General features: G+C 51.4%; 2 long non-coding RNA genes across 2 annotated transcripts; one reads left to right on the forward strand and one right to left on the reverse strand.

The window, feature by feature from the left end:
* Positions 1 to 2,029: 2,029 nt before the first annotated feature.
* Positions 2,030 to 4,395, forward strand: LOC130705656 (uncharacterized). The gene is made up of 4 exons (XR_009006012.1): positions 2,030 to 2,132; positions 2,717 to 2,945; positions 3,787 to 3,850; positions 3,993 to 4,395. It is a non-coding gene; the product is annotated as an uncharacterized LOC130705656 (long non-coding RNA).
* On the reverse strand, positions 2,788 to 10,247 carry LOC103010823 (uncharacterized). Its single transcript, XR_003622133.2, has 5 exons — positions 9,847 to 10,247; positions 8,912 to 9,033; positions 3,963 to 4,005; positions 3,754 to 3,844; positions 2,788 to 2,925 (listed from the first exon to the last, which is right to left on the reverse strand). It is a non-coding gene; the product is annotated as an uncharacterized LOC103010823 (long non-coding RNA).
* Positions 10,248 to 26,270: the final 16,023 nt, after the last annotated feature.

A 26,270-nucleotide genomic window follows, 5' to 3' on the forward strand; every position in this document is an offset into this window, starting at 1 on the left:
AATCTGTCTTTACCATTCTTGTCCATTTTCTCTTCTAGATGGATTTTAGCAGCTGCTTTTCTAGTTCCCTGAAAAATCCTATTGAGATTGAGATTGGAATTGCACTGAATTGATGGATTAATTACAAGAAGACTGACATCTTTTTCATACCCATGAACATACTGTCTCTATCTCTCCATTGATTTTGGCTTTTGTTAGGGACCTACTGTAAAAGATTTTTTCTAATTAATTTTTATTTATATAATTGGTTCATGGTATTAGTTTCCTAGGGCTGCTGTAAAGAAGTACCAAAAATTGAGTGGCTTAAACCACAGAAAGCTATTCTCACAGTTCTGGAGGCTAGAAGTCCAAAATCAAGGTATTGACAGAGCAATGCGCCCTCTGAATGCACTAGGGAAGGATCTGTTCCAGCCCTCTCTCTTAGCTTCTGGTAGCCTCAGGCATTCCTTGGCTTGTGGATGGCCATCTTCTCCCTGTGTGTCTTCACACTGTCTTTCCTCTGTGCATGTCTGTCTCTGTGTCCAAATTTCCCCATTTTACAAGGACGCCAGTTATATTGGATAAGGGACCACCATAATGACCTCATTTTAACTTGTCTCTGTAAAGACCTTATTTCAAAATAAAGTCACATTCTGAAGTAATGGGGGTTAGGACTCAACATATCTTTTGGGGGGACATGAGTCAACCCTTAACAATTTTCTGTTACTTTTTATAAACTTCTTCCTTCTGAATTCATTTTTACTTCTTGCTAGAGTACAGTCTCTTCTAACTTTTACAGAGGACATTCTGGATAGAAAATTTCTGAGTCTTGCTCATCTGAAAATGTCTTTATTTGACCCTCACAAATGGAATCTCAAATTCTGGGTTCCTAGTTATTTTTCTTGCAAAGTTAGAAGACACTGGTCCTCCATCTGGGTCACTAATGGGAAGTCTACCGTCTCCCTGATTCTCCTTCCTTCATAAGCAGTCTCATCGCTGGGTGTAATTTTTCCCCAGGATCACTTACTAGCAGTGTGACCTGGTGCCAGCAACTCAGTTTCTCTGTGTGCGTCAGTTTGCTCATCTCTAAAATGGGATAACAATAGCATAACTATTAGGAAGATGAAATGAGTTATGTGTAAAGTCCCTACATCTTTACTTGGCATGCAGTGGGTGAAATATTCAGGTTTGTCATAAAAATAAAATAGCCCTTGACCAAGTCCTGGGCAAGCAGAGACTGAAGCTGTTGTGGCCATTGCTGTAGCACCGTGCCCAGAAAGAAGAAGGGGCTACGGAACCATATGTTGTATGAATGAACAAAGAACAGAAGCAGAATCCTCCAGCAAGCGACTTCACCACTGCGAGCCTCAGTTTTCCCATCTGTAACTGCTGAGCTGGTGAGAATTCCACAGGACCACGGAGCCCCGTCTTGAAATCCATGGTTCACTCATTCCTTGAATAACTACATATTGAGCACCTACGGTGTGGCAGGCACTGGGGACACAGCTGGCAGCAAATCAGACCAGGTCCCTGCCCTGTGGTGCTGATGGTCTCATGGGAGGCAGACCATAAGAAAGAAACCCACAAATAAGAGTTCCAGACAGTCATACATGCTCTGGAGATGATAAAAAAACAATGACGTGTGGTAGATGATGGGGGAGGGGGACACACGGTCACAGGAAGAGGGGCTCTATAAATAAAAAATACGTATATTACCATCAACTATATACCCATCAAAGCAGATAGATCGCTTACTATGAGCTAAATCCTCACAGTAACCCTCCCCTTAGGTATCAATAGTTCATTTGACAGATGAAGGAACTGAGGCCCCAGTGACATAGAGAAGGACTATGAAAATGTGTCTCTGAATCCAAGGGCAGAGAGAGCTTCTAGAAGGAAGCCAGCCTGGGTGGGACTCAGTTTCTCCCGTTGGGGAATGGGAATTACCAAATAAACCTGCAAAGCGTGCCTTTTCCGCCAGGGGGCGATGGCGCCCCACAAGAGGATTTGGGGTGTAGAGGCGCCGGGGACCGCTGCGCCAGAACCCACCCCGGGGCAAGACCCGTGAGAAGGCGGCGAGCTGCCCTTTCGTTTCTCCCGACCCGTTTCACTATTGCAGAAGTGCGGCAAAGGGCCGGCTGAGCGCGGTGCAGGTAACTCTGAGCCTATTTACGTTAGTTAAGGGGGAGAAAAGCTGTCCTTGGCTCTGTAATATATTATATTTCCAAGTTTGATTCCTACACTCTTCCCAAATTTAACCTTCGGATTCCAGATTCGCATCTTTCCGGCTCTCAGAGTTGAGAGTTCGAGTCTAACAGCTGTCCGTACTCTTATTTCCCCGTCCTTCTTCCAAACGCTCCAAGTTCAAATTCCAGTCCCAACCGAAGTTCCCGGGCGACTCCTCAAGTCCAGACCTTCCTCCACTCCCAAACCTTACCCTAATCCCAACTTCGAGTTTCCTCTGCGCCTCCGAAGGATTGGGGTGGGGATCGAGAATATGGGGACACTTCGCCCCTAATTCCACCCGAGGGACTCTGGGCGGGGGGCAGATTGCCGCCAGACCGAAGGCTCTGTAAGCCGGGGCGCGGCCGAGGGGCGCAGTGACCCGGCCGACGTCCCCACCCGCCTCTAAACTTAGCCGCGGTGACGCGCGGCCCGGCGATCGCGGCGGGTCCAGGGACGCAGGGGCGCCCGAGCGGAGGGGGAACGGCTCTGCTCCACGAGCCTCTATTTATAGCGCCCGGAGCCCGAAATAGCGCGGAGCCTAGCGGCCAGGATGACGCGGGAGCCGCCGGGGTCTGAGTCACCCGGCCCCGAGCGGCGGCCCCCGGATGCGGGACAGTGGAGGCGCTGGACCCGACCACGCCCCATCCCGGGCACCTCTTCTGCTGGGGCGTCCCAAGTTTCCACGGAGCACTGTGGATGGATATGCAGCAAAAGGAGGATCTGCAGCACAAGAGACTGAGGTTAGATCAGAGGTGGGACTTCCCTAAAAAACAGCCCAGAATTGAGGAACTAACTTTACACAAGAAGAGGGGTTGGGGGACTTCCCTGGTGGTCCAGTGGCTAAGACTCCGCGCTCCCAATGCAGGGGGCCCGGGTTTGACCCCTGGTCAGGGAACTAGATCCCACATGCCGCAACTAAGAGTTCTCTTGCTGCAAAGAAGATTCCAGCATGTCGCAACTAAGACCCGGTGCAGCCAAATAAATAAATAAATATTAAAAAGATGAACCAGATATACACACGTATTTCTCACCAGCAACAGGACTGAGGCATCTTGGGGGCAGAGAAATGGACACAACCGGCCAACCATCAGGCCACAGCTGTCCCCCTCTCCACTTGCCATGGCTCCTTGCATGCTGTTCCCACTCCCTAGAATGCCTTTCCCTGCCTCCCCAGTCTTAAGAACTCACGCTCCTCAGGGACCTGGTGCTAAGGGCAATCCCTCACAAATGAAAACTCTGTGACCCATTGGACTGGGAACCCCATGAGGGCAGGGCCAGGCCCTTCTCATTCATCACCATGTCCCCAGCACTGCCCAGCACAAGATAGGCCTCTGGAGAAGTTAATTGCATGAATAAGAAGTGTTGGTAATAAAATAAAATGTTTCCCAAACTATAATAGCAAATGTTTATTGTATGCTACATGCCAGGTGTGAGTCAGAGCGTTATCTCCTATGGGTCTCACTACAACCTTAGGAGGGAGGTACTTTTATTATTTTCATCATCACCAACCCCATGTTAGAGATGAAGAAATTGAGGCTCAGAGAATACCTTGCTTGTAGTCAGAGCTGTCTCTTGAACCAGGTCCCATGGCCCCAGAGGTGTTCAGTTCCCAGGATTCTGTCTCTAGGCCCTACAAAACCTAAAGGTAAGGAGTGATTCTCAAAGTGCAGTCCACAGAAACTTGGGTGGTTCCCCAGCACTCTTTCAAGAGGTCCCCGAGGTCAAAATGATTATCATAATAATACTAAGACACTTACCTCCCTTTTTCATTCTCACTCTCTCCTGAGTGTTCAATGCAACCTGCAAAATATCACAACAGACTGAGCACCCAAGCAGAGGTGAAGACCCAGTTATCTTCTGTTGAGCCAAACATTAAAGTGGGGGACTTCCCTGGTGGCGCAGTGGTTAAGAATCCGCCTGGCAATGCAGGGGACACGGGTTCGAGCCCTGGTCCGGGAAGATTCCACATGCCAGGCAGCAACTAAGCCCGTGTGCCACAACTACTGAGCCCACATGCCACAACTACTGAAGCCCGTGCACCTAGAGCCCGTGCTCCACAACGAGAAGCCACTGCAATGAGAAGCCCGCGCACCACAACGAAGAGTAGCCCCCACTCACTGCAACTAGAGAAAGCTCACACACAGCAACAAAGATCCAATGCAGCCAAAAAATAAATTAATTTTTTAAAAAAACCTATAATGAGATACTACTTCACATCCATTAAGATGGCTAAAGTTTAAAAAAATTAAATAAAATCTTTTAAAAAAGTAAATAATAAAAATAAAATAAAATATTCTGTTGCGGGAATTCCCTGGCAGTCCAGTGGTTAGGACTCTGCACTTCCACTGCAGGGGGCATGAGTTCGATCCCTGGTCAGGGAACTAAGATCCCACATGCCGGGCAGCGTGGCCAAAAACATACAAAAAGTTTGTTGATTCTCTTAGTTTTCCTTTGAAATGATCCAAATGTTAGTTTTATGTCTTGCCTTCCCATCTTTACATCTCATTTTTCTTGTCTTATAGCATTTGCAAAGACTTCCAGGACAACGTCAAATGGCAAAGTTGATCAATTCTCATATACTCCATATCACAGCCTTCTGAGATGACTTATCTTGTTATCCCTATTTTATAGAAGGAGAAACTGAGGCACAGAGAGGTTAGTCTCTTGACCAAGGCCACAAAGCAAGTAAGCAAACAAACCAGGACTCCAACAAAAGCTTGTGTTTTCAACCACTGCCTTAAAAGAAAATTCAATAGTCACTCTGTATTTCTTTAACAGGCAAAACACCCTATGAGTTTCCACAGTGACCCCCTGGACCTGGAATGAGGTTCTGGAGACCTGAGTTCTGGTTCTGGCTCTGCCTTCTTTCTGAGCCTGTTTCCTGCTGTGAGACAGCAGCTGAAAGCCACAGAAACTCTGTCTTCAGGGTGGAAGGAGACAGGCCCCTAAACAGACTGTATTTGTTTCCTGTGGCTGCCTAACAAATTACCGCAAACTTCGTGGCTTAAAACAACAGAAATTTATTCCCTCACAGTTCTGGAGGCCAGAAATCCTAAAGCAAGGTATCAGCAGGGCCACGCTCCCTCTGAATTTTCTCGGGGAAGATTCTTCCTTGCCTCTTCCAGCTTCCGGTGGCCCCACGTGTTCCGGGGTGGCCCCATCACTCTCATCTCTCCCTCCATCTTCACATGGCCATCTCTTCTCCTATCTGTGTCCAATCTCCCTCTGCCTTTCTCTTGTAAGGACACTTGCCATTGGGTTTAGGGCCCACTTGGATAATCCAGGGTGATATCATCTCGAGATCCTAACCTTAATTATATCCGCAGAGACTCTTTTTCCAAATAAGTTCCCATTGACAGGTCTCAGGTGGACTTATCTTGAGTGGGGGGAGGGGCACACCATTCAACCCACTACACAGATCAAAACAGAAAAATGAGAACAGGACAATACGTGGCAGAGTTTAGCATGGGAGGTGTCCAAAGCTCTGTGATTGCGCACACCCGTTCCAGTGGAGAATGCTGAAGCATTTGTCCTTGAGAGCCCAGAGTGGTCTGTGCGTCCTACATGTGGCGGTTAGAAGTCCCGTGTGTCCCCCATGTTCTGGACATCTTCCACAAGGATGGGAAGTCTTTAAGGGAGTTTTTCATTCTTCAACTGTTAATGTGGAGTCGAGAGATTTTCTCTTTCACAAAATGCCAAATAATAATAAAAATCAGCACCCATGCAGCACTTAATATGTGCCCTGTTCTAAGTGTTTAAATATCTATTAACTCATTTAATCCTCACAAAAACCCCTCTGATGTCTTGCTGGTGATTCTCCTTTCATAGCAGAATAAACTGAGGTGCAGAGAGGCTGGAGTGGCAGTTTGGAAGTTCCAGAGCTTGAACCCCACAGTCTGGCTTCAGAGTCCAGGAGCCTGACCTTAAGCCATGCTGTCACCTGGAGGCACACTGTCCCATGTTAAAGCTGGACTTTGAGGAAGCCATACTCCCAGATCCGTGGTCAGGCACCGTCTACTGCTGTGATGTCCAATATGGCAGCCACTTGGCTACACGTGGCTTTTAAGCACTTGAAACATGGCTGGGCCAAAATGAGATGTGTCATGAGTGTAAAATCCACACCAGATTTCATAAACTTAGCGTGATTAAAAAGAATGTAACTATCTCATTTAAAAAACTCCTGAGGGACTTCCCTGGTGGCGCAGTGGTTAAGAATCTGCCTGCCAACGCAGGGGACATAGGTTCGAGCCCTGGTCCGGGAAGATCTCACATGCCATGCAGCATAAGCCCGTGCGCCACAACTACTGAGCCTGCGCTCTAGAGCCCGCGAGCCACAACTACTGAGCCCACGAGCCACAACTACTGAAGCCCGCGTGCCAAGAGCCCGTGCTTCGCAACAAGAGAAGCCACCGCAATAAGAAGCCCGTGCACCACAACGAAGACCCAACGCAGCCATAAATAAATAAATTTATAAAAAAAAAAAAACTGCTGACATTGAGTACGTATGAAATAATATTTTGCATCTATCTGGTTAAATAAAATACAGGAACAAATTATTTTCACCTGTTTCTTTTGGCTTTTTTTTTTTTTAGTGTGGCTACTAGGGCATTTAAGCTTGAATATGTGGCTAGTGTCCTATTTCTTGTGGACAGTGCTGGTCCATGGAATTTGCTGTCTCTCCATCTGGGAGGACATCAGATGCTGGAGCGCCATTTGTTCCGAGGCTGCTGATCCTCAGGATTTCTTGGGATATTCTGGAACAATCCATGTCAGAAGCATATTCAAACAGAGCAACTGATGCTCATGTCAAAAATATGGCCTTAAAGGACACTCTCAAATCCCTGCCTCCACCAGACCCAGGTGAAGAAGCTACTTAACCGAGAGAGACCACAGTGCCAGGCAGTACTTTGTGGCCACTTGGTATATGGAGTATATTTTTTATTCATAAATTATATACATGTGTGCCTCTACCGATAGTGTTATAAGATAAAAACTTACAAAACAGAGATAAAGTACTCATGGATGAGCCAGGCTGCGTGAGATCACAAGTTCAAATCCTGCCTCTGTCCCCTCCCTAGCTGTGATTCCTTCCATGAGTCCCAGTTTCTTCATCCAGAAACTGGAAGTGTTTGTCCCTGTGCCCTGAGGGCTGTTGGGGGAACTCAGTGAGACCCTGCGTGCAAGGGGCCCGACGTGTGGTCAGGCAGAGAATGAGCTACAGCAGCGACCAGGTTTCTTGAGAGGCGGGGGCCCTGCTTAGGTCGGAGGGAGTCACGCTAGGTTTCTCAGCAGAGGGGATGGTGTGCTGTACCTCAAAGCATGGAAAAACAGTCACTAGGTGGAGAAGGATGGGAAAGGTATTTGGGCAGAGGGAGCCGAATGTTCAAGTCGGGAAGCATGAACAATGCATTTGGGGAAAGGCAAGCTGTTTGAGTATTGTTAGAGGGCAGAGTGAATGTGTGCTGGGGAAAGGGGTGGGGGGCAAGAGATGGGGTTGAAGAAGGCAGCAGGCCACGGAAGGCCTTGTAGGTCACAGCACTAGAGCACCGGGGAATCATAGCAGGCTCTGAGCAGGGGAGAGACCTGACAGGAGCAGGTTTGTGGTTTAGCAAAATCCTTCTAGATGGGAAGGGGCAGAACTGGGGCAGGAAACCAGGAATGAGTGTAGAGATGAAGGATGAAGTGGGGAAAAGGGACCAAATAGGCAACTGGACCAGAGTAAGGAGGGGGAGGAAGGAGAATATATAAAATCTTTAAAAGATAGAATGGAGATGAGTGATGGGTTATGGGAGGTAAGGGGAGGAAGGTACCAGGAGGAGGCCCAGAACTCTGGTCCAGGAGACAGGGTCTATGTGGGACTACGCCTGAGCTGGGGACCTGGGAGAAGGAGGCACAGGTGTAGGAGGAAGCTGTTGAGGTCAGGGTGAAAGTCTGTGGGACAACCGGAGGAAGGTATCCAAGAGGCTTCTAGACACATGGGTCTGGAGCACGGGAGAGACGGTGAAGAAGAGGCTGGGAGGCTGACAGAGCTCAGACAGGGCTGAAATCCTGACAGGGGGAGAAAGTGGAAGGCGCAGTAGGGTAACTTCACCATCAGCCAGTGATGACAGCAGAAAGTGGTCCTGCCCAGGACAGTAGCCTTGGTATCAGGTTCTCATCCTGGTCTGTACCTGGGGACAGGAAGATGAGCAGACCCAAAGTCCCCACAGGAGTGCCTGCCCAGTGGAGGGTAGAGGGCACAGATGTATACAAGCAGTACATGCCTCCATGGGGGCAGTGTGTAATGAATGGGTACTTCCGGGGGTACAGTGACCCATTCCCAAGGACTACGGGCAGTGGAAAGTGTCAGGACCAGTTCCTGGTTGGGGGGAGCATAGAGAGGGAAAGCGAATTAATCGGGAGTCTCTCACTTTCAAATGCAAACTGGTTTAGGGAAATGTATTGGCTCCCATGTTCAGAAGGTTGAGTAAAACCAGCTTCAGTTACAGCTTGATCCAGGAGCTCAAATGATGATATGAAGTCACTGTCCCATCTCTGGGTTTCATATTTCTCTGATTTTTTCCTCAGAAAGACTTTCCTTGAGGTAGCAAAGATAGCCCTAGCACCTTTAGGCTCACATCTCATCCTCTTAGCCACCCCAAAGGGAAGAAAGTGCTCCTAGCCAATGGTCTCATCATTCGTTGGCCTAAATGGGTCACATGCTCACCTCTGAACCAATCACTGTCGTCAACGGACAGCCCAACTGGAATACTCTGATTGGCTGGGCCTAGGACACGTGCCATTCCCTGGAAACGGAGGATGGGGTGAGCTCCAAGACAGCCAGGTGAACTGAAATTGAGAAAGGGGTGGTTTCCCAAAGAACAAGCAGAAGGCCGGCAAAACTGTAGATGCCCATGTGGCTGGGAGGAAAGGAAGGTTGGAAAACAGATTTTCTCATACGGTAATGGGGCCTGGGAATATTACCTCACCTCTAAGGGTTAGGGTGAGGATTCCATGAATTAACGCAGGTGAGACATTTAGTAGACTGCTAGGCAAAGAGCAGGTGCTGGATAAAAGGTAACTATTATTTAAAAACTAGTAATCAGTATTACTACTACTGATGATGAGTGGCTATGCTGGGAGGAAATAAGCTCCCAGGCTCAGGAGGAGACCAGGAACTGAACAATTACGCAGTGAAAGCTCATGCAATCTACACTGTACAAGCTCAGTCCCCAACTGGTTCTTCTCCAGGCTTCTGTCTCCAGGTCTATGACATGGGATGAGTGAGGGGACTGCATGAAACCAGAAGGTCATTTTAGAATGTCACCTCCTCAGAAAAAGGCCTTCCCTGACTACTCTTACCAAAGTATCCCCTTTATTATAATATATCCTCCCATTTTATTTCCCTTACAGTGCTTACCACAATCTGAAATCACCTTATTTATTTACTGTTTGTCTCCCCCATTAGAACGTCAGCCCCACGAGGGCAAGGATCTCTCTTCTGCCTTGTTCACTGCTGTGATCCCAGTACCCAGCAAGCCCTTGATAAATACTTGTTGAATGACTAAATACTGCTTAGAAAAATAAAGGGTGCCTAGTTTTCTGATAGGTACTGGGTTCTCCACTAAGTGAAGTGTCCAAGCTGAAACTGAAAGCGCGTACCTTGCAATTCATGATGCAATCCAGTTCCTCTCCAGGCCTCAGTTTCCTCATTTATAAAGTGGGTGTGTGGCGGAGGTTGGGGGTCTGGGGGGTGTGAACTCTTGGCCCACCCCCTGCCTGCTATCCCCGCAGGAGCCACCAGGGGGCGCGGCGCCTCTGCCCAAAAGTCGGCCCTCAGCCGCTTGAGCTCGGGTGGATGCGTGCCGATAGTCCTGGAATATTCTGAGCCGCGCTGGCTTCCAGGCGTCCAGGAACCCAAGAGTTCGTGCGGATTGCGGGGGGGGCGGGTGTCCGCGCTCCTCGAAGGGGGGCGGTTGGGTGGGAGGTGACTCAGGCGCGCGGCCCGGCCCCCAGTTCTCGCGAGGGAGCGCGCACGGCCTCTGGAACTCGCGCGGCGCCGCGTCCATTTTTACCCGAGCGCCGCTAAAAATAGTCCTCGCGCTAGGAGCTGAGCCCGAAATAGCGGCCTCCAGATAAGGCAGTACGACTCAGCGCTTCCGGGGAGCGGAAAGGGGAGGCAGCGCGGGGCGGGGTGGGGGGGGCTGGGGGTGGGCCTGGGCTCAACTGGGCCTCGCCGCGCAGCCCCGGCTGGACGATCGGTCCCCGCCGTCGCCGCATTGCCCCCAACCTGTCACCAGCTTCGAATCAGCACCCCCAATCCTCCATCCCCCCGATCCCCTGTCTCCTGGTCCCCCGCATCCTCTGCTTCCCCTCCATTCTTCATCCCTGACCATTATCTACCTCCCCCTTCCCTATCCTAATCTTCACTCCTAGCCCTGCCGCCCCCTCCCCAAGTCCTCAACCTACTCTTCCCGAAGCCCTGTCCCTGTTCTTCCCCAGCCACAGCACGAATCTTGCGCCTCTCTGAATCCGCCCCCCGCTTCCAGTTCTCAGCTCCACTTCTATGGGGGGGAGGATGGGGAGGTCACAGGAAGTCACACCAGACCAGCAAGCAGAGGGCTGGGGATAAGGCTCTGACTTCTTGCTTAGTTTCTACAGTGGATTGAGTGGGCTTAGTTCTGGGTCTTAGCCAGTTTCAGGGCTCATACTGTGCCCAGGGTCAGGGATTCAGGCCTGGGCCAGGGTTGGGGCTCAGACTGGGGTCAGACGCAGGTCTGCTGTCACCAAGGTTGGGGTCACCAGAGTCAGGGCTCAGCCTGGCACCCACTGTTTAGTTCAACAAACCCAATTCTACTATGATTCTTCCCTCCCTTGCAAGTCAGTGATGGGACACGACAGTTCCAGGCAGTGGGAACAGCCAGGAACCCTGCTCCCTCGGGGCCTAGGTCTCCCCCTTGCACTTGGATCTTCTAGGGCACCTTCCCACTCTGATATCCTGTGACTCTTTCAGTGCCCACTCCAAGAATCAGCCTCAAGGATCTTATACCGCATTTACCTGAGGTTCAAAGTCTGCATCCTCCTAGTCTCTGAAATATCACAGGACAGAAACTACCCTGTCCTGTGTGAACCCAGGGAGCACAGTGTAGTAGACAGATGTTGCTTCGGTGAAAATTCAGGCAGAACTCTTTGGCTGTGGATGGAAGGCAGCCTCAAGTGGTGTCCCTGTCCCTAGTGGACACCAAGCTTTAGCCAGGTGTCCAACTGTTATGTTGTCTGGATGGGACTCAACTGCCAGGCAAAGGGACTGAGCTGGAGGATCCTTTAAGGCAAGAAGAATCATGTAGTTGGATCAAAGAATTAGGAGGCTGGAAAAGTCAGCAAGGACCAGACAGAAATGGGCCCCATGGGCCATGGTGAGGAGTCTGGACACACGGTGAGGAGCTCCCCCAAGGGTACTGGGGAGCCATGGCAGGTTCTGAGCAGGGGAGGGACAGAGGAAGGTTTTAAGACCTTTCTGACTGCTTCCTTGAGGTAGACTGAGGAAGGGAGGGGGAAAGGAGGGGCCTGGACCTAGGTAGGAGTGGGAGGAGGGGAAAGAGGAGGAGAGAGCAGATTTGAAAGTCAGTGAAGGGCTCCCCTGGTGGTGCAGTGGTTAAGAATCTGCCTGCCAATGCAGGGGACACGGGTTCAAGCCCTGGTCTGGGAAGATCCTACATGCCGCGGAACAAGTAAGCTTGTGTGCCACAACTGCTGAAGCCTGTGCACCTGGAGTCTGTGCTCCGCAACAAGAGAAGCCAGTGCAATGAGAAGCCAGTGCAATGAGAAGCCAGTGCAATGAGAAGCCAGTGCGCTGGAATGGGGAGTAGCCCCCGCTCATCTCAACTAGAGAGAGCTGGTGCACAGCAATGAAGACCCAAGACAGCCAAAAATTAATTAATTAATTAACTTTTTTAAAAATTGGGGGAACATGTGTTGGCAAATACAAGAATACACCTTGAAAAAGTAAATTCTCCTCCTCCCTCTGATCCCCACTTCTCACTGTTAACTATTTCTTGTGTACCTTGGCCAATAGGATTCATTGAGCTCTCACGATGTCCCCAGCCTGTGCTAAGCCCGTCACAGAAGTGACCTTGCTCAAATCACTCACCACCCACTGTGTGTGTTGGCCAGGCACCATTGCTATACCCATTTTAGAGAAGTGAAGCCTGAGGCTTGGAGAAATGCAAGGATGTGTCCTATCAAGGGCCTGGCTTTGAAGGTTTTTCAAAACTGAAGGTATGGGAGCAGGTGAGATCAGAGAGGAAAAAGTCCAAAGGGCCAGAGCCCAGGGAACTGGAGGGGAGTGGCAGGGAGTTCAAGGGGGCTGCCTGGAGGAGGAGTGAGGAAAGCTAGGAAGGTACCTTTCAGAGCCTTCTGATGAAGGGCTTAGCTGGAAGTAAGTCACTCCATTTGGGAGGCTGAGGTACCCCTGGCAGCAGGGCAGCACCCCCTCCTCAGGCCCCAGAGGTGTTCATAGGAAGAGACTGAGGCTGCTTGATGACATCTCAGGGACACGGTGATAGCACAGCCGGCTGTTATGACGTCTGAGTGATTCGCCAACTGCCTGTTATGACCAGCATCTCTAGTCATGCCCCGTTGGGGGGGGATGAGGATGGGAGGAAGTGACAGGCCACGGGGGGTGGGGGTGACAGGGATGCAGTCATTTAGAGACCAGGGACTCAGCAGCTGAGAGATGTGTTCTGCCCCCTGCACTAGGGAAAGTTGGGTGAGAGGATCCACGTTTTGGTGTTCTGTTTAGTGAATAAGGTCTAGTTTCAACAACGTTTGGCTGGGATGGAGTAGGTCTGGGCTCAGAATCAGGGGTCAGCCCAGAGGCTGCTGAGATCAGGGACATCTGTTTTGTTTGCTGCTGGGTCCCCATCACCTAGGACATAACTGGCACACAGTAGGGGCTCAATACATCTTTGTTGAATGACTGAATCAAATGAAAGGGGTCAGCCCTCTCTGGGACTCAGTTTACCTTTTTGCCTAACAGCCCTGGCCATCAGGCCACCTCAGCCAATGGCGTTGCTAGGGATACCCCTCCCCACCTAGGGTCTCAGATCTCAGTCCTCGCTCCCGAGTGGGGTGGGAGTGAACAAGAAAAGGAGTTCGTGCCTCTGATGGACTCCGCCCAAGTGTGATGTCACAAGCCGCTCGGGGATCCCGACCCGTGTCCATCCCTTGGGATGGGGCGTGGAGAGGAACCCGGGAGTCCTAACTTCCGCCGCTCCCCGGGGCCTGGCAGTGTTACATAACCCCCGACGTCGCGTCCCCAGGGATGTCGCCGGACGTCCTGGCCAGGCCGGGGACAATGGGCGGGGAGAGGCCCTCCCGCCAGGAGCCTGGAAGTGGCAAGGGCACCCTCTCCTCTGATTCACCCTTGTTTCCGGCCCGTTTAAGCCTCCTCCTTCTCCTCAAGAATCCTTATCTCCCCCAAACTCTCTACCCTCACGTCTTGTCCTACCTAAATTTCACCTCTTTCCCCGAGCCTGCAAATATGTCCTCTACCCAAACTCCCTGCCCTCACACCAGTCCCCTGTGATTTCTGAATCCCCTAAACATCCAGTTTCCCACGCCCTCCTTCACTCACCCATCCGCGGGCCCCTCTCCCGGGTCCCTCAAACTAGCCCCCACCTTCCTACCCCGCCCCCGCCTTCCCAATCTCCTCCCTTGGTTCCCCCAAACTTCCCCCATCATCTGTCTTCCCCAAACCCCTCCACACCTCCCTCAAACTGACCCCGAATACTCTTTCTCGTCCCTAATCCCAGCCCTCTCTTGTTTCCCCGAAACTGCCCCAGTATCCCTACTTCATTCCCCCCAAATCGGGTCCCCCATACCCTCCCGGCTCCAGACAGCCGCCGGGTCCCCCGGCCCCTCCCCGGCTCCAGGCCCCCGGCCGCTCGCGCCCTTCGCCGGCCCGCTCCCACGCCCGGCTCGGGTTCCCAGGCCGCCCTCCCGCGGTGGCCTAGAGACCCAGTTTGCAGCGGCAAAACATTGGTCTCTGGGCAACAGGCCCCGCCCGCCCCAGGGCGGCCCGCTGCGAGCCCAGCCGCGCCGAGGCCGAGACTGCGCGCGGAGGCGGGGCGGGCTCACAGAGCAGGGCCCTTCGCCTCCGGAGGCCCGCAGGGCGCAGAAACCCGGGAAGACGGCAACGCGGAAGTAGAGTTTCAGGGCCCCGGAGCCAGAAAACCCCGAGAAATTCGTGGAGGCTGAAGCCACAGGGAGATGTCTGGGGCGCAGTGATAAAGAGAGACCGCTCGACAAAGCAAACAAGGACCGGGCCCCGAAATAAACACGGGGATAGCGAGGCTAAACACAGACAACCCACGGGTCCGCAGGGACGCCCCTGAAGGCAGGATAATCTACCTCAGATCGTATGGGCCATTGCGCTTCTGTCTCAGGGGCCTCCCTCTCTGACCCTCAGTTTCCGTATTTGTAAAATGGGTAGCGCCCAGCACAGAGGGCTGTCGTGACAATAGGGCTGTCGTAAGGATTCAGTGAATTCACCGACCTGGAGCTCGTGGCACACTCCTGGCACATCCCATCCGTCATTCATTCGTTCAACAGATATTTATCGAGAACCCATTACGTGCCAGGCACTGTGGTAAGTGCTGGGAATTCAACAGTGAGCAAAACAAAGATCCCTGTCCTCGTGGGAGCTTACACTTTGGGAGTGGGGAAGGAGGTGATGGACGATATAGAAGCACAAATTAGCACATTCTGTAACACACTGGAAAGTGGTCATTGCTGGGGACGTGGAGAGGGAGGGAGGGTTGGGGTAGCCGTTTTAAATAGGGTGGTCAGAGAAGGCCGACATGAGAAGGTGATGCTTGAGCAAAGATTGGAAGTTGGTGAGAGAGGAGCCTGCAGATATCTGGGCCAAGAGCATGCCAGTCAGAGGGAGAAGCAGGTGCAAAGACCTTAAGGTGGGAACATGCCTGGTGTGTTGGATGAACAGCCGGAGGCCCGTGTGGCTGGAGCAGAGAAAGCAAGGAGAGAGGGAGTGGCAGAGACACGGGGCCTGTGGGCCATGGTGAGGGCTTTGATTTTTATTCCGAGTGAGTTAGGAGCCATGGGAAGGTTTTGAGCAAAAGAGGGACATGGACTGATTTTGATTTAAATAGCATCCCTCTGGCTGTATGTGGGGAATAGACCTTGGGAGGCCAGAGTGGCGGCAGGGAGACCAGTGAGGAGCCCCAGGCAATGGTCCAGGCAAGAGGTGATGGTGACTTGGAAGGTGCAGCAGGGATCAGATTCTGGAGGTGTTTGAACATAGAGCTGTAGAATTTGCTGACAGGCACATTCATGGCAAGCCCTCAATAGATGGCATTAGTTACCATTATGTTAGGGGGTGCTCACAAAATCTTCATAGAAGTCCTTATCATTCCCATTTTACAGATGCAGAAACTGAGGCCCCAGGAGGTCACTAAACTTGCCCAAGGACTCAGCTCAGTCTGGCTCCAAAGATGGTACCCCTCTATTAGGTTGGCTATTCCCAAATCTGAAACACCCTCAGAGTCTGGAACTATACCTAAACTTATCCATGTGGGCCCCAGGACCCCTGGAGCTATATCCTCATCAACCGCACCCAGTGGGCGTAGAAAGTGGTGGCCTGATGGAGAATGCTGCCTGACTGGTGTTCCGGTTGTCAGGTAGTCACCCATGCTGGCCCGGAACACTTGCTTAAAGGCATGCAGGTACATGTAGAGAGGGTACACCCAGAACCTCCCAGCCCAGCATCCGCTTCCCACACTCAGTCCCAGCACTGGACCCAGGCACACCCCAGTGCTGCCTGCAGTGACCTGTTTAACACAGTCACACACTCGCAGATAGGTACGTGGCCCTCCACCGTGGAGGTACCTTTTCAGGTGATGTGCAGCAAACGCAATTTCTGGCTTTATCTCTTTGTGTTTCCATATCTCTCCGTCTCTCTCTCTCTCTCTCTCTCTCTCTCTCTCTGTCTTGCTATCTTTGTCTTTCTCTGTCCCCACCCTGACCCCCAGATCTGTCTCTCTGACTCCTCACACTCAAGACCCTCTACCTGCAGGGGAAATCACTCTTGTCTCTGGCCACGTGTCTCCGCAGAACCTCACCTATTATGTGACATCAGAACCTGGCATCAGCCAACAAGGACCTACTGTATAGCAGAGAAAACTATATTCAATATTTTGTAATAATCTATAAGAGAAAAGAATCTGAAAAAGAATATATATATATAACTGAATCACTTTGCTGTACACCTGAAACTAACACAACCTTGTAAATCAACTATACTTCAATGAAAAAAAAACATTAAAAAAAAAAAAAACCTGGCATCGGGACACATGTGTGGAGGCCTCAGGTCAGCTGCTCAGAATGACTCAGGCAGGATCTCACATGTCATAATCTCTGCCACTTCTTTCTCTGAGATTCCGACCCACAGCTTTTGGGTGTGGGACTGGGGCAATCCACTTTTATCAAGCTCCCCAGGTGATGGGGACTTGCACTAGCTACTCCATCTAATTTTGCACAGAGGGAAGAGCAGAGGTCCAGAGAGCAGAGGAACCATCCCAACACCCCACAGCACTCAGCTGTGAGGGGCTTGGAGCTGTCCAGAATCGATGGAATCCCTTTGGGAACAAGTTTGGGAGTTAAATTAAATAATAAAAGAGAATCACCACAGAGGCAGACCCAGAAATGGATAAAGACTCAGAGAAAGGGGAGTGGGAGGGGGGCAGAAACCCAGAAAGGGACTCAAGGGAACAGAGACACAGAGTGACAGAAATGCACAGAGATGGTGCAACAGAGACAGAGAGACAGGGGTCAGAAAGATGCAGAGAGAAATTGGAGGCATATTAAGAGACAGAGACTGAGAGACAGTCATTTAGGGGGATAGAGAGACCCCAAGAGGGGCACATTTTCAACAGTATACATGTGGCCCACATTTTATAGGCTCTACTTCCTAGAAGCAACCAGTGCCATAGTTTGGCAATTGCAGGCTTACCAAGCCAGGTTCCCTCCCTAGGCCTTACATGTAGGATGCACATTAAACACGTTTATATAACCTGCCCTCTGTGCAGAATCTAGGAGCTTTACATAACATAGCCCCATGAGTCATGCTGCAGACGTGGGGCAGTGACCTGACACGCCCAATGAGAGGGGACCCCTCACCCAGGACTGTTACCTGGAAGTGACTCTGTGAGAAGTGAGAGATCATAGGTTTCACTGAGGAGGAAGCAGAGGGTCAGAGAGGGCAAGGCACTTGCTCTGGGGTCACACAGCCAGGGTCCAGAAGGACAAGAATTCCAACCTCATCTGCCTGATTCCATTGCCTTTGCACCCTAAGACACCAAGAAAGGCAATGACTGCCAATGCCCTGTGATGTGTTCCTTTACAGACTGGAGGAAATAATGAAAACATCAGTAATAATATGACAGCCCCCGTGTATTAAGCACGCTGTGCTGCAATAAGTACTTTACAAACACCATCTCATTTATTCCAAATCCCAGTGAAGAAGGGACAGAACCCAGTTGTTAAATAACATAATTATACTTGTTATGTACGGAGCACTTACTGTGTACTAAGTGCTTAACAGGATTTCATACAGTCACAATTCTGGAGGCGGGTGATGTTTTCACTCCCAATTCAGGAAGGAAAGAGGCTCAGAAAAAGGAAGTTACAGGTCAAGGTCACAGAGTGGGTATTTGAACCCAGGTCTCCCTATCGGTTTATCTCTGCTACCCGCTCCCCCGTGGACGTGCGTGCCCACAAGTGAGCCTATGCACATGTGCAATCTACCTAACATCTTACACTAACATCTCAAAAACTTTAGTTCAAATATCAACAGCTCCTGCCTCGTATTCTTCCTCTACTCCAAGAGGGCATAACCCAGTCTCCAATCCCCTAAACCTCCCGACGCCTGGGGAGCAACCCTCTCCTCTCCCAGCAGCGCCTCAGTTCCGCGGCGCGGTCCGAGCTGGATCCAGTAAAGTGTTCCTGGCCCTTTAAGAGAACGAACAGTCGGCCGGCGTTGCCCGGCAGCGCCACGGCGGTTGCCAGGCAACGTCAACAAACGACACGGCCGCCGTCTCCGCACACCCCCCTCCCCCCGCCTGCGCAGACGCGGTGACGCGACGGGCTGTGGAACGCCGTCGCTTAGCAACATGAAGGCTGTTTGTCCCGGGCCTGGCCGCGCGGCCGCACAGGGCGCAACCAGGACCAGCCAGGGCGGACAGACTGGCCGGCCGGGAGCCTGGTGTAGGGGGGGGGGCGCTGCGGTGATGGGAGCGGGGGAGAACCAGGTCCCCAAATTGCCGGTTTCCCTTTAGACAGCCGCCGTCTGCTTGTCACCCGCTCCTCCTGTCTGACCTGGGACCGCCTCCGCTGGGTATCTCTCCGTCTGCGCCCCCTCGTCCCAGGCATGTCTGTCTGTCCAGCATCTCCTGCGCCGTGGCTGTCTCATATTCCCCCAAACAATAACAACTGAAATAGATCCAAGCACTCTTCTCTGGCCTGCTGCTTTTGCCTCCGACTCCCGGGTTTCTGGGTGCACTGTTCCGTTTGGGGGTCCCAACCAGTGGAGACAGGCACAGTGAACAACCTGTGCGCGCCCATACACACTCGGAGCCACAGCGCGAGAGCTCCCTCCCGTTCCTTTCCCCGCTCCCCTCGGGTTTTCTTTTCTTGCCTGTCTTTCTGGAGGCTCTTTCATCAGACAAGCAGCCCGAGGTCCTTCCATCCTGTGTCCGGGAAGCTGTCCACAGCTGGAAGGTTTTAATAGCTCATCCCCAACACACACCCCCGACACCCCCATCCAGTAGCTTCATGTGACCAGGGCTGGGGCGAATGTCCAAGGAGAGAGAAGAAATTGGGTGTGTGACCGAATGGCTGTGACTGTTGGTGAGTGATTCTGTCGGTGACAGTGTGTCTACCTGGGATTTCCTGTGTGAGAGCACGCTCAGGAAGGCTTCCTTCGTGTGTGAGAACAACTGCTGGACTGAGTGAGTGGTTTCCCCAGTTTGCATTTGTGTATCTGGATGTATGGGTATTTGAACCCTGCTGACTTGTGTTCATGTATGTGTTCGCGTGTGTGTACTTGTGAGTCTTTTTGTGTGGTCATACGTGAAACCATGTGTGTGTAGGTACCTATGGATGTGTACGGTTTTGCCTCTAGCTTGCATTTCTGGCTGTGTGTGTATGTGTGTAGTTCTGGATCTCAATGTATGGTCATCTGTGTGTAACTATGCAGGTAACTGTTTGTCAGCCAGTTGTCTCTCACAGTTCTTTCCACAGTGTTTATCACAATTTTTCATTATATATTTGTTTGTTTACTGTCTCCCCAACTGGGCTGCATGACCCATGGGGGCAGGGCCCAGGGCTGTTGTGGTCACCGCTGGGTCCCCAGCACTGCCCTGCACACAGTAGGTGCTCAGTAATTATTTGTTGAGTAAATGAATCAGTGATTCATGTGTGTCCATGTCAAGTGCACACGTTTGTGTAACTGTGTGAATGGTTCTGTGCTTCTGGGTGGCAGTCTCCTGTGTGTGCCTTCCAGCTTTGTGGGTCTTGGTAGCTGCATCTAGCTGTGTAGCTCTAATATTCAGCACCCACCACACTGTGTGAAATATAGCAGAGCTTCAGTCAATATTTGTGTACTTGAACTGTATTAGCATTAGGACCTCTATGTACCTCAGGTTTCTCATCTGTAAAATGGGAATAATAATTGTACTCACTTATGGGACTGTTGTGGGGAGTAAATGAGTTCATGTAGAGAACATCTGGAAAGTGCTCGGCACAGAATAAATGTTTACAAAATACCACACTTGATTGTCAGCAGTATTACTACTTCCTCTCTGTGTGCCCCTGTATGCATGTGTCCAGAATCTGAGCTACAGACTCAGGCGTGGTTCTGAGCTAGTGGGTACCAAAATACTTCTGTGTGTCAGTTTCCCTCCTACAAAATGGGCATGATAACAGGCCTCCTCCAGGGGTGGCTGTGACCAAATGAAGCTGTGTCTCTAAGTCTTGACCCTGGTGTAAGGACCTAGGGAGCACTCAGTGTCTGCAAGGCCAATCATGATCATCACTGTGAAGCTCAGGTTCTGGGGAAGGCAGTGGAGGGGCGGAGTTTGGGGGTGGAGAAAGTAGAGGTTCAAATCATTCAATGGGACTGGGAATGAGTAAAGTCCAAGAGGGAAGAAAAGGCTGCAGCAGGCTGGCTGAAGGTCAGAGTCCTGAAAGGACTTCCCTCAAGGGACGGTTTGGGGGCTAAGGATTAAAAGTAACTGGAACTGTTTGGAGAGCTGCCTGGAGGAACAGAAACCAGCCTGAGTCTTGCAGGCTGGTGGAATTTCGGGAGGGGGTAACAATAGCAATAATAATGTTGTACAGTGTTCAGGCTCTGATGGGGCTTTGTGAGGAATTTCTGTCTTGTTCTCAGCTCTGTCTCCGGTGCCTAGAGAGCCTGACACAGGGGAGGTGCTGAGAACATGTGTTTGAATGGCTGATTGAATGAATAAATGAATGAATGAATTTCATCCTACAATAACCTGTGAGTTCTGGCCTCCAGGGGAGGTGAGGAGGTCCTGGTGGGCTGCCAGGACTGGCCTGGGGCCCTAGCCTCTGAGATCTGCCTCGTGCCTGTCCCCCAAGCCCGCTGTTCCCACAGCGCAGGGGTGTGGAGGGTGTGGAGGGCGTGGAGGAGGCCGGGAAGGGAGGGTCAGGCTGCCGGCTGCCGGCTGCCGGCCCTGGAGAGCTGCCCAGAGTGTCTGCAGGAGGGAGAGGGTAGCTCAGGCGCCTGAGTCACCTCGGAGAAACCCCGGCCGCATACCTGGCCGCTGACATCACCGGCCAGGGCACCCCCCAGTGGCCCAGACATGCCGACTGAATCACAGGTGGAATTCAGCCACCCCAGGCGCGGGCACGTGGCCCGCTGTGACCCCCCCCCCCGCCATGACACCACCCCCCCCACCCGTGTCCGTCTGGCTGCGGGGGCCGGGCAGGCCGCATTCGGGTCAGTGAGGGGGCGCGGGGCCTGAGTCAGGGACGGGGCAGCTCCAGCCTGAGACCACCCAGTCCAGCCGCAGGCGTCCTCAGGGTGCAGGAAGGGGAGGTGGGGGGAGAGCCGGTGGGGAGGCCCCTGGGTGGTGAAAAGGAAGCCCGCTCGGGTATGACTGGGAGGCTGTGGGTTGTGGCCAGCAGCTGGTTGACCTGCTGGGGGTGGGATGGGGTCTGGGTGTTTGTGCAGAGAACAGTGGAATCACCATACGTGCGCTCACGCATGCAAACACCTCAGAGCGGGGAGTCCCTGCCTCCGTCCACCCACAGCTGTGGAGCCTCACTACCTGGGTTGTAACCGGCCCTCACGCCGCAGAAACCCACAGGTCAGGCAAGTTCCTGAGGCTCCTGGCCTCAGTTTACTCATCTGTTGAGTGGGGATAATAATAATTGCCATTGTAGCTTATACTTACAGGGAACATACTTTCTGCCAGGCACTGTTCTAGGCATTTTTACATACATTTACTCCTCAAAATGCTGGGAGGGAGGTGCTGTTATTAACCCTGCTTTACAGATGAGGAAATTGAGGTCCAGAGAACTTAAGTTACTTGCCTGGTGTCACACAGCTAGTGTCCTCCTTATAATGGTATTGGAAGAGTTAAACAAGAAAATACAGTGGATCTGTATGTAGCACCTGGCACCTGGTTAGTTTTCTTAAGTGACTGCCAGCTATATTATTAATTCTACTCATATTATTTTCATTCAAAGTGCAGCTGGAAAGGTCTCCAAAACCGTTATCCGCACCACCTTGGTCCAGTCCTTCCTTTTAGCTTCCCAGAGTCTCCTGCTTCCTCTTCTTTGGTCTTACATGTCTACAGTAGGGAGAGAGTGCTTTCCGGGACTCCCTCCTTATCTGAATCTTTTCAGGACTTGACAGTAGTTGTCCAAACTCGCCTCCACCTGGAAGTTCTCCTGATTTGCTCAGGCCTCCCTGAGCACTCCTGCCACCCAATGCCTGGAGTGGTTATAGCCAGTGATACACCACCACACTGTGAGGGTCTGGGTTGGGGTGTGTGAGAGGTTGGCCCCTACAGTGAGGGGGTCCACAGCGCACCTGGACCAGGGCCTGAGACAAGCCAGCATCTGAGGGTGGCCTCTACTTAGCTGTGTCTGCATGCCCGCACATGTGAAACTGTGCGTGTGTATAATTGTGAGCATACATGGGAAAGAGTGTACACAATAATGGGATCTGAGTGTGTGATGCTGTGTATCTGTGTGCCTTGTTCTGTAGGCATTTATGCAGCTCTGAGCAAGACAGATATGTTTCTCTCCAAGGCAGTCTGTCAGAGTTTATGAATGAATAAATGAGTGGATGGTGAAGATTCATTTAATCAACAAATATTTATTGAGCACCTGCTGAGTGCCTGGCACTGTGCTGGGGACTTGGCCGTGACCTGGACAGCCTTGGCCCGGGCCTGAATAATAATACAGACCAGTGAAGAAGACCAGACTGTCCCCAGACAGTGATGAACCCAGACAGGCAGAGAGAGGAGGGAGGCTCTCGGGGGGAGGGGTACTGACCCAGGGAGGGCTTCCTGGAGGAGGGGATACAGGAGCTGAGACCTGGAGGAAGAGAGTATGAGCTAGAGGGAGGAAAAAGGGGCATGCTCCAGGCAGAGGGAAGAGCACATACAAGGTCCCTGAAGACTAGGGAGAGAGACCACGGCGTCTAGAACATGGTGAAGAGGAGAAGGGAGGTGAGACTGCAGTGGTTGGCCTAGGCCAGATCATGCCGGACCTTGTGGGCTGTGGTGAGGGAGGAGTTTGAATGCAGGATGCAGGGGTATTGGGAGGGTCAAGCTAAGAGTTTCCAATCTGGACCACTCTGCTTCCCTGAAACACCACAGACACCCCCTCCAGGAGGCATCCAGGATTGCTCAGTGGGGAGCGGGCCCAGCCAGCCAGTAACACTCACTACTCAATGCTGGACATGGAGAAGCCAGCAGTTACTAACCACCTGGGTTCTACCCTCACGTAGGTCACAGCAGGACACACACCCACACATGCCCACCCCCCTCCTCTCGTGCTTCAGAAACTCTCACAGACATTTCTTTTGGAGCCAGAGCCTTGGCATCACCCAGGGGCTGCATGGAAACACAAAAGACTATACCAGATGTGAGTTGTAACCAGATTCCCCAGCTGACTTGATTTCACATAACAGCTGAGAAGCACTGTTCTCAGGTTTAACCTCCCTGTGCCTCGGTTTCCTTCTCTGTACAATGGGGACAATAATTTACTTATGGGGCTGACGTGGTGTGAGGACTAACTGAGATAATGTATGTGAGCAGAGCTAAGTGTTTACTTTCCGTATCTTCCTCCTCATTTTTATTATTAAATTTCAGAACTGGAAAGGACTTTCAGAGCCCATGGTCATCCAACCTTCTTGCTCTATGGATGGGGAAACTGAGGAACAGAGTAGCAAGGGTTTTGCCAAAAGAAGAATGGAAGAATGTGCTGAGGGCTCCCTTTGGCAGAGTTGGGTCCCCAGGGCTATTTACAGGATGCTCTGAGCAAACAGAGCTGGCATTGCCACCCCACCCCCAACAGGGGCAGAAGGCTGAGGGCTCTGCCTGCTCCTCCCCACACAGATCCAAGCCCTCGGGAGCCAGAGTAGGGGTCCTGCCCTCTCCCCTACATTCAAGTCCTCCTCCTCCTGGAAGTTCCCTGGGATTCAGCCTCATGGCAGAAGACTTGCCTTGCCCATGCCATGCTCTGGGGGCAAGGTGTTCACGTCCATGTGTATGTTTGAGTAAGACTCTGCATGTGTGAGAGAGTGTGAGTGTGTGTGTGTGTGTGTGTGTCTCCAGGGCCAATTTTTACCTTAGGTCCTAGGGCCCATGATAATTTTAGAGGCCCATGAAAGTGTTTAATTTCTTTTAAAATCAAGGAAGAACTGAACTTCTAGGTCAAATGAAATGTTTTAATATTTAATATTTGTCTTTATACCAACGTAGTCATGATAAATAATTTTAAAGATGTCTTTATGGAGAAAGAGGCCCACAAAGGCAAAAGTGCCTGGACCCGTGAAAGCTGTAATGGGATCTTGTGTGTCTCTGCTTCTGGTCACGTCTCTATGAGGGTCTGCAAAGATCATGGCTCTATGAGGGTCTGCAAAGGTCTGCATAGCTTTGTTTCAAAAACAAAACAACGCCTTTCCTGGTGGTGCAGTGGTTAAGAATCCGCCTGCCAGTGCAAGGGACACAGGTTCGAGCCCTGGTCCCAGAAGATCCCACATGCGGCAGAGCAACAAAGCCCTTAAGCCACAACTACTGAAGCCGGCGCGCCTAGAGCCCGTGCTCCGCAACAAGAGAAGCCACCACAATGAGAAGCCCGTACACCGCAAGGAAGAGTAGCCCCTGCTCTCTGTAACTAGAGAAAGCCTGCATGCAGCAACAAAGACCCAATGCAGCCAAAAACAAAATAAATAATTTTTAAAAAAAAATTTAAAGAAAAAACAAAACAAGCGCCTACAACGTGCCAGGCATGTTCCAGAAGCTTTACTGATATTCACTTCACATAATCCCCTCACCAGCCCCATGAGCTGGGCACTATTCCTGCCCTCCTTTCCCCAGCGAGGAAACTGAGGCTCCAGACATCACTAGCTCAAGTTCACCCAACTACTAAGTGGTGGGGCCAGAATGTAAGCCCAGGCCACCTGGATTCTGGGTCTGCCTGTCAGGGGTTGAATGTCCAATGTCTGCATGAGTGTGACCATCTGCGTGTGAATATATCGACATACATAACTCATTTAATAATAATTAAAAGCAAAGGCTCTGAAGCCCCGCAGGCTACATTCTTATCCCAGCTCTGCCACTAATTTGCTGTGTGACTCTAGGCAAGTGACTTCACCTCTCTGGGCCTCCATTTCCTTGCCTGTAAAATGATAGTTCCTACCTCATAGGAGTGTTGTGAGAATTAAATAAGTTAATATGAGTGCTCAGAAGAATTACTCCTGTTATTTTGTGTGAGGAGCAACACGTGCATCTATAGTGAGGATGTGTGTGTCATGTGTGTTGGTAACCATGTGAAGGTGTGTGTTCTATCTGCAGGTGTGTCTGTGTGTGAAGCTGTTTCTCCATGTGGCGGTGTGTGTTGCTGCTTGTAGGTGGATGTCTGAATGCCTGTGTGCCCCTGTGAGTATATGTGTGGATGTATGGGCCACCTGGGGCGGGGTGTGAAGGTCTTTGGGCAGCTAGGGTAGGTATTTGTGTGTCTCCTTTATTCCGTGGGAGAGGAGATGAGGGGCTTGGACAGGACAGGAATGAGGGGTCACTCCCTGTCTGATGCTGGGGCCGAGTCACTGCCTGCTGGTGGTTGCCCTGTCATCTCCTAGTCCCCGTCCCTCCTCCCAGACTGGTTGCAGACAGAGGGGGTGTGGGGGAAGAGGTGTTTGAGGCTGGGCTTTTGTCTGGAAACCTCAGTCTCCCTGTATTGTCCCCCTGTCCCCTCAGCCTTCCACGTCTCCCTACCACTTCCCCACTATTGGGACAGAGAATCAAGACTCTCCTGGGAATTAGGAACCACCCAACCCCTCCAGCTTGGCTTCATACCTGCTGTGTGACCATGAGCCAGGCCCTCCCCCTCTCTGGGCCTGTGGGATTCAACAATTTTAAAGTGCTTCGCCCTCTGTGCCCTGGCTGGGCCAGGCTCTGCACTGGGAGGGAAGTGCCAGGAAGTCAGGTTTCTGAAGCAGCTAGTGAGATCCTTACCAGTGGATGCCTAAGAGTTGGAGGCTGTGGTGTCCGAAATACTCTAATTAGACTCTTGAACTACATTTCCTAACTGGGTGGCTAGGTAAGCAGCTTGGCCCTCTGAGCCTGGGTTACAATAGTGTACGCTGTGAGCAGACAGGATAGGTCTGCAAGGCTTATAACTCCCCACCAATGGAACTGTCATTTAAACAATCCCAACACCCAGGTTTTTCAGGGAGTTTCACTGAACCAGGCAGCTCTCAGAAGTCAGGAAGAGAATAGGAATCCTGGGTTTGAATTTCTTGATGGGATGGG

Source organism: Balaenoptera acutorostrata, chromosome 19 (assembly GCF_949987535.1).
Source record: "Balaenoptera acutorostrata chromosome 19, mBalAcu1.1, whole genome shotgun sequence".
Classification (NCBI taxonomy): Eukaryota; Metazoa; Chordata; class Mammalia; order Artiodactyla; family Balaenopteridae; genus Balaenoptera; species Balaenoptera acutorostrata.